The sequence below is a fragment of the Portunus trituberculatus genome, chromosome 11, assembly GCF_017591435.1.
Source record: "Portunus trituberculatus isolate SZX2019 chromosome 11, ASM1759143v1, whole genome shotgun sequence".
NCBI lineage: Eukaryota > Metazoa > Arthropoda > Malacostraca > Decapoda > Portunidae > Portunus > Portunus trituberculatus.
The window spans coordinates 6,156,512-6,163,543 of NC_059265.1; the positions used below are offsets into that span (position 1 = coordinate 6,156,512).

Here is a 7,032-nt window from a genome sequence, read left to right on the forward strand (position 1 = left end):
AGGGAAACTGACAACAGTTCGATGGTGTATACATTGTTACAACAATAAACTTATCAATCAATCAATTAAACATCAATCGGATTTAAAAGGCAAGTGATGAGACGGTGGCGAGCGTGGCTCTCATGACAAGTTTGCTCTGCGTCACTGGGAGGGATAAACGGTCATTAGAGTCAACGGGGCCCTATACTGATTAGCCTATGTGTAAGTCAAGCCAATTACTTCGTCTAGGAACATTTGTAGCATGTACAACAATGATTTAGCGACCTTTTTGCGGCTTTTCAAGGTGGATCTGGTGATTTAGAATATTTCTATTTGGCAACTGCCCACCACCATCATCACCACCACAATCAGCTACCAGACGTCCATTTCCTCACCAGACACGAGACCTGTGAACACGGTGACCGCCCCACTTGCCTCACCTAGTCCACCAGCTCCACCTGCTCAGTGAGAGGGTGAGTCTATTAATAGAGTGGAGGTAACAAACATGATGAGACAGTGATGGGACGGTAATGGGGCGGATAATTTAATAGAAAGCTGTATAATAATGCACTGAAGGGGTGACGTGACGTGTGGGAGTGAGTGGATGTGAAAGGTAGTTATTAATGGTGCCACAGAGTCATTAGTGATGGGACGGTGATGCGACAGAGACGGGATGGACAGGCTGTACTAGGAAGGTGTCACATGTCGCCTGCCAGACGTCAGTTTTCTCCGGAACACGTGGATCTGTGTGTCTTGAGTCACTTCATTATATAGTGAGGGCGGCTGCGGAGGCGTATGGGCTGACTGGGAAGCTTGGGCGTGAGCATGCATGGGCGGGACAAATATGGGTGGCAGTGGGTGTGGAGCTGTTGACGCCGCCCATAGCTTTGTGTGTGTGTGTGTGTGTGTGTGTGTGTGTGTGTGTGTGTGTGTGTGTGTGTGTGTGTCTCTCTCTCTCTCTCTCTCTCTCTCTCTCTCTCTCTCTCTCTCTCTCTCTCTCTCTCTCTCTCTCTCTCTCTCTCTCTCTCTCGTGTCGTCTGGTCTGGTCTCCTTGCTGTGTCTCGTCTTGTTGACCAGCGTCTGAGGTGATATGATGCTAAAATATAGTGGCATGGAAATACTAGTAGTATTGTGTAAACTGACACACTGCCGTTCATGATGGCGAAGGTGGGCAGGTGTGGGTGTTGGCGGTGCTGGTGGAGATATCTACATGCTTGTGTGTAGATAGATAGATACATAAGCTGGTAATTTGTTAGGTTCATTCATACGTAAATTGACAACAGTTCGATGGTGTATACACTGCTATAACAATAAACTTATCAATCAATCAAGTAAACATCAATGAGATTTAAAAGGCGAGTGATGAGAGTGTGGGGAACAGCGGGGGAAGGGGAGGTGGAGAGGAGACGAGCGAGGCTCCTGAGACAAGTTTGCTGTGCGTCACTGACAGGGATAAACTCTCCGTGTCAAGGCCCCATCACACCAGAGGCGGTCCTTACTACGCGCAGCAGGTTCTCAACACGTTCATAAAATTTTTGAGGACGTAGTGGAGACGTGATGGAATTGCGAAATCCCTCCACTGCTACGTATCTACCAAGCGTACGTCCCTTGATATCGCTACGATATCACTATGTCCAATCGGGTTTAACTACGGTCATAACACGCATGTGATCAGGCTCCCGCCACGCTCACTAAGTTCCCGCCATGCTCACTGGGTTCTTACCACGTGCCCAACCAGCGCGCAATACGCTCACGTGACGCAAGCAGGAAGTGCTGCTTCCTGTCACTTCAGTTCTCGCCTCTCTTCTCTCATCAGTGGTTCTCCAGCTCTTACATCATTATATTCATTATCCTCATAACGTCATGCTGCCCAAATTAACTTCAAACTTTCCATCAGTCTGTGGTAATGACCAAACTGGAGCGACTTTTCAAGGTGGAGCTGGTGACGTAGAATATTTTCATTTGGCAACTGACCACCACCACCACCACTGTCCAGACGTCCATTTCATCACCAGACACGAGACCTGGGGTGGGGGAGAGAGAGAAAATGTTGTGCTCTGATAAGATATTCTTATTTTTCCTCTTTCTTTTATTCTTTCCTGTCCTCTTTCTCACTCACTTATTCACTCACTCACTCACTCACTCACTCTGAATCCTGTCCTCCACTACCACCACTACCACCATCAGTTCATTCCTCCACCACGGACACAAACACGTCTTGAAGGAAGGTTAGTCCGCCGCCCAGAGTCACCTCGGCTGTCTGGCTGGCCACCCTGCGTGCCGCGGGACCAGACGAGCGGTGGAGGGCGGCGGTCGGGGTTGCGGGTGTAACACTGTGTATGAATATTGTTTGTGTTTTAATTAAGGCGTGTACACACTTGTTGCATTTCCACGTATCGGATCACCGTTGCGTAGCAGTGTTGACAGGATAGTGCTTCACCGTTGCGTGTCAAAATATGATACAAAGTTACGCAACGGGTTCGATCCGCCATTTTTCGGTATTTTGGCGTCATCTCAAAGGAATGATACACAACTCACCAACCTTCTTGTGTGTGTGTGTGTGTGTGGACAAGGAGCGTGGGATCGTCCAGTTGCATGTTCAGTGTTGTCGTGGACGGGCATGATTATTTTTTGCAATTTTGACCCCAATTGCAGACAAACACAAAATCAGTTGTGTGTATCCTTGTCACGTTTTGATACAGTTCCGTCACATGCTGGAATTTCAAGTCAGTCAACACAGTATTGTTTCATTACACATACATAGAGTGTAGACACCCACCAACTCCGTCATTCATTTTTCCTTTTATTGATTTGATGTTCATGAATAAAACTAAACGTGGCCACAGACAACTGCACATTTGCACTCATGGTATTTATATGCTTGTGTGAAGATAGATGGATAAGCGGGTAATTTGATGGGTTGATAGATATGTAAATAGACAGTTGGGCAAACAAATAGATAGATGGATAGGCAGGCAGATAGATAAGTCAATAAATTCGTAAATAATTAACAATATAGATGTGCATGTAGATAGAAAAAAGTCTATATTCCTCTACTTAGTGTCCTGTCACCCTGGTTTATTGTCAGAAATACTCGTATATCAGGCGGTAGAAATGGTGAATGAAAAATAGTACAGTCTGCCTTTTAAGCACCTTGTTTATTGCCTCGCGGAGTTGCCACACTCGCTGTACAACAAGATACAATTTAATATTTCCTGCTTTGACAAATAACAAAAGCTGGACACGATAACGAAGAGGAAGATGTCACAATAACCAATAAATCGACATGTGGTATTTGTATAAGCATAGCGTCTCATTAATAAGAGATTTAGTAACAGATATTTATCATAAACATATATATACATGCGTCCTGTCTTCACAGACAATCTTTTGCTACGGCAGTAGTCTTTTAGCGGTGGTGGTGGTGAACACAGTTGTGGCGGTGGGCTATACTGACCCATGCACACCCACACCCACACCCAGAGACACACACACACACACACACACACACACACACACACACACACACACACACACACACACACACACAAATAAAGTGAAGTGTTGCTATATTACCGACAGTTTTTCAAGAAGTACCAACCACCAGCAGCAAGCCTTCACCACAACACTCCATACTGCCTAATCTTCGTGTATTAAAGGTATTTATAAGGCTATTCACTTAATGTTAGGTTTTCTTTACATATGAGAGTGAAAACAGTACGCAAATATTTTCAAGTAATGGTATAAGGAGCATAAAAGAGCAAGGCGTCTGTATTACCCTCTCATATTTGTTTCCTTCACTTACCCTCGGCCAAACATGTGTCACAAGGTAGCCACCAGTCTAACATTTCATTTAGTCTAGTCAAAATTTCTCTGTGTGGCTTAATTTTGGTTTGGTGAGATGATAAAGGCTATATATGGATGTCCCGCCGCCGGTGTTGCCTCCAGGCCGCTTCCCCCCCGACGGTCCCCTAGCCAACACCCTTCACCGCCCTCACCCACCCGTCACCAGCCAGTTGGGTCAAATACTTTTTTTCCAATATTTCCTGACGGTAATATTGCGCTTCCATGGTATGTTTTTATGGTTTCTATAAATGTTTCGTTGTGTTTGAAGTGTGTTCCGCGCCTGTGCTGGGTAAATATGTGGCGTTTAGTGGTGTTTTATGGCGTATGTTAAAGGCTTTTTAACGCTCAAAATTTCCCACTTGGAATTTTGAGCTTTTTCATTTCAAGGTATAACTGAGCCATTATGGTGTCAAAAGTCGGTTATACTCTTTTAAGCGTGTAATCAATCTATTGAGTGAAATATGTGGACTTTGAAATGGTGTTTGGTGCTGTTGTATAAAGCTCTTATTTTTCTTTATTTTATTTGCTCACGTTTCTGCTTCTCGGTCTAACACGCTGTAGAAGGCCCTAAAAGATAGCTCAGACTCCCTGAAATGTGATAAAATACACGCCAAGTGAAAATGGCTTGACTTTATAGGACGTTTTAAGAGATTTATGGGTTAAAATGTTTTGTACTTTTAACGTACTTAATTTAGACCTTTTTTAAAAACCAGTTAAGCTGGAGATATTTTGATATTTTGAAAATTAGTTTAAGTATTTATCACGTCATAAAATAACAAGCGTTTGGCCGTGGCTTCGTTTTTCTAAAAGTCATTTTGAAATGAAATGATTTACGTAATTTAGCCGAGTCACCCCGTTCCCGTTCTCTCTCGGATGACCACAGCCCACCCAGGTAGTGGCTGGCGCCAATTTTCCAAATCCACAGTTCGTCGATATTTTGCCTAATATCTAGTGATTTCTACGTGTTTTCGTGGGTTTCTAGGTTCAGATGTTTAGATAATTGTAGCAGAAAGAGGAAGAAAGTTGAAATAAAGGAGGATAAAGAGGAAGAGAGGAGAAAGGGAGGAGGAAGAGGAGCAGCAGCAAAGCCATAATACTTAAGTCACCCTCCATTTCCTGAATATTTTGTCTAATATCTAGTGTTTTGATGTGTTTCTAGGCTCAGACGTGTGGATGGAAGGAGGAGGAGGAAGAAGAAGGAGTAACAATGGAGAAGGATGAAGAAGAAATGAGAAATAAAGGTGGAATAAGAGAAGGAGCCAAGGTGTAATATTTAGGTAAGTTCTTTATAATGCATACTGTTGGTTTTGGGATAGATTTGGGGTATTTTAAGCTTGTTCATTAATGTTCCAAGCTGTTTGGAGTGTTATAAATATGCTTTGGGGTTCATTTCGTTTGTTTTCAGTATATGTTAGATCTTTTAGGTATATTTTACGTATTTTGGGAGTGGATTGAGGTGTGTGTGAGTATTAGCATGTTTTGAGTGTGGTTTGGGAGAACTTTGAGGAATTGGGTGGTGTTCTGAGTGTTATAAGTGGTGGGGTGGGTTTTAGTGGTCTTTTGGGTGTGTGTGGAAGATATTTCATTAAATATTGGGTGTTTCTAGTGAGTTTGGAGGTATTTTCACCTGTTCTGTGTTTTCTTAGTATGTTTTGGAATGTTATTGAGTTTTTTAAGAGGGTTTGGGTATGTGTGGTTTGTCGTGGGTGTGTGTAAGAATGAATTGGGCCTCTGCAAGGATTTTTGAGTATGTTTTGAGGCCCTCAACAGGCTAGCTCAGTGTCAGTGGGCCCTCATAACAAGTGTTCTTTATCATTGATTACCCGCTTCGTTCCCAGGTGACGACAGGCAGAATGAGGTGGACGTGGCGGAGGCTGTGGGCGGTCAATTCACGGCGCAGATTACCTACACCTTGCATCACACTGACTGCCCGCCGCTGTTCACTAAAGTCGGGCAAGCCTGTGTCTCCGTGTTCTGCCCTTGATAAAGGAGTAAAGGAAGTTGTGGTTTTGTTGTTGTTGTTCTTGTTTTTCTGTTAAGATTTGTTTGCTCTCTCTCTCTCTCTCTCTCTCTCTCTCTCTCTCTCTCTCTCTCTCTCTCTCTCTCTCTCTCTCTCTCTCTCTCTCTCTCTCTCTCTCTCTCTCTCTCTCTCTCTAGTGTAGTGTAGTTGTGTTCACTAGTGTGTGTGTGTGTGTGTGTGTGTGTGTGTGTGTGTGTGTGTGTGTGTGTGTGTCTAGGGATGATATTGGTAACTTGGGTGTCTGTAATGTGTTTTGGGTGAGCTTTTTATATTTTGAGGTGTTGCAGGGTGTTTTGGGTTAGTTTTGAGTGATTTAAGTTGTTTGTGTGTGTGTCAGTTGTGTATGGTGTGTTTTGTGGTGTGGTGTCAGTATTGGTGCATACTGTGTGCTTGTAGTGAATTGTAAGTGCGTTTATTGGTACTATGAGGTTTTTCATGTTGGCAGTATCCAAGGGATTTGACAAAGCTAGTTTCAATGATTTCAAATTGTTGACCATTATAACAGGTTCGGCAGTGTTCCAAATTGATATGGACAGTAAACTGAACAATTGTTTTGGTATTATGGGTTTGGTACGGCAGTTTTCCTCCTTAGGTCTACAGAGCCACTCACGCAAACCCGATCCACCTTGGCTCTCCTTAATACACACTTATATAACTATAAATTTTACATGTTATAGAGAATTTAATGGGCTATACACTGAACGTTTAAAAAATACGATTGCTTGAGTTGTTTGAGCGTGAGAGTGAAAATAGTGAGCAGCAGTGTAGTGTGCGGTGGCAGCGTGTGACCTGCAGCCACCCGCATTTATCTGTGTTGACGTAGAAGTGAAGGCTAGTTACATTTTGGTAGTGAACAGATATTTGGATGGGAATTTTTGGAAGATTATAATTAATTGATATTAAACATTTAATATTGGGTATTGATATTTAGTGAAAGCGATTGTCCATACATTTAATTATTTCACACGAAGTCATATACCTTTTTTCTCTCACATGGGGCTTATAAATGTATGTAACTAACTTCTAGCAAACACTTACTGCCAGGTTGCCATTAAACCCAACAACGCTATTCAACGTAATTCAAATTGAACACCTTTGTATCTCTCTCCTTCCAGAAAATGCATGCCATAATCCCATAGAACATTCCTGTCATGACGTTAGAGAGTCTACGCACACAGTATCAGACC

The 7,032-nt window shown here is 43.0% G+C and overlaps 1 long non-coding RNA gene across 1 annotated transcript in view; it reads left to right on the forward strand.

Annotated features, from left to right (window-relative positions):
• The first annotated feature begins 224 nt into the window (after positions 1-224).
• Positions 225-7,032, forward strand: part of LOC123502478 — a 12,212-nt gene continuing 5,404 nt past the window's right edge. Inside the window, exon 1 of the long non-coding RNA XR_006674127.1 lies at positions 225-452. This is a non-coding gene — a long non-coding RNA (uncharacterized LOC123502478). The remainder of the gene's footprint in view (positions 453-7,032) is intronic.